Source organism: Perissodus microlepis, chromosome 12 (assembly GCF_051167445.1).
Source record: "Perissodus microlepis isolate ML-2025 ecotype Zambia chromosome 12, ASM5116744v1, whole genome shotgun sequence".
NCBI classification, from domain to species: Eukaryota; Metazoa; Chordata; class Actinopteri; order Cichliformes; family Cichlidae; genus Perissodus; species Perissodus microlepis.
In genome coordinates this window covers 5113657-5115036 of record NC_140472.1, presented here as the reverse complement: position 1 = coordinate 5115036, position 1380 = coordinate 5113657, and the positions used below count along the sequence as shown (strand labels likewise).

The 1380-nt window shown below is 37.5% G+C and overlaps 1 long non-coding RNA gene across 1 annotated transcript; it reads left to right on the top strand.

Moving 5' to 3' along the window:
* The first annotated feature begins 271 nt into the window (after positions 1-271).
* On the top strand, positions 272-1380 carry LOC146375660 (uncharacterized). The gene is made up of 2 exons (XR_014801852.1): positions 272-352; positions 959-1380. It is a non-coding gene; the product is annotated as an uncharacterized LOC146375660 (long non-coding RNA).

Genomic DNA, 1380 nt, shown 5'->3' with positions numbered 1-1380 from the left:
TAATTTGAAATTGAATTTATGGTTTGAAAATGATCATCACTAAATTGAAATTGAATTTTATATTTTGAAAATGTATTGATTTGCTTTGAAACTGCATTTTATCCTTAAAAAATTCAGCTCTCGAATAATTTCAGTTTCACTTCTCACCATTCAGTTTCAGTTCTACAATTCAATTTCAGTTCCAAAATTCAGTTTTTTGGGACTTACATCCGGTTCCGGTTCAAGCGTAGATTAATAGAACTACATTTTACTAGTGGACCGAAAGTGTTACTGACGGGAATCTACAGCATCTTGAGCTGAATTAAGACAGAAGTCATTCGTCATGTCGAATGACCAGCGGATAAACTCTCAGGTTGGTAATAAACGTATTACATGTATAAGAACAAGCGTCATGTTAACAAATGATAGCCGTAAGGTAACTTTTATACTTATTGTAGCTGCTAGCTAAAAACGCTAATTTAGCGTAGTTAGCCCTGAATTCAGCTTTGACAAACAAATATGATCGACTGTTTCTAGTAGAATTCCAAAGTTGTCATCTTGTACCCTCTCAGAGTACCCCCTCTGTATGCTTGCAGAGACCCCTACAGTAGGGAAACATGCAAAACGGTGTCCAAACCTTTGTATTTTAGCTTTATTTATGTCTTACACAGCATCCCAGCTCTTTAGCTAACTTAATAACTTTAGCTAAAGTGAATAGTTAGTCTAATTCATTAGTGCAGCATTACTGGATCATCTCTGTTTGAAGTGATACAATATGATATACAACTATCACTGAAACAGCAAACTTTGTAAATGAGCAAACAACACTTCTCATTCTCTAAACGTTTGGCCACAGCTGTAGATTACACTATCAGTGCTTGTTCACTCTTGACAATAATTACATTTCTAAAATTACTTTGCATTTACAGGTAAACAATATCTAATATTTTATCTAAATGACTGCTTTGTCTTTGAAAAGGGTGAAGAGCCTGAGGCCGGTGACAGTCCAGTTCTACTCTAAGTACATCCTTACAGTGGCTCACAGGACAAGGCCACATTCCTGTCCTGCCAGAAGAGAAGAGAAACTTCAGAGTCTTCATGCAGTTCAACCACACCTGTCATATTCCATATGACAGGGGTCTCAAACTCCAGTCCTCAAGGGCCAGTGTCATGCAACTTTTCCATGCCCTCGAGGACTGGAGTTTGAGACCCCTGCCGTATGGTGTTCATGCTGTTTTCTACCCCACAGTTACAGCATGTCTGACTGCCTGTTCAGCATATGCAAAAATATATGATGAGTTTAAGCATGTGATGACTAAGGCCTTCCATTATGATGTTTGTCATCACATGTCACAGACATCTGGATGATCATTTGGAATAAACTAAAAACTTGTTACTTCA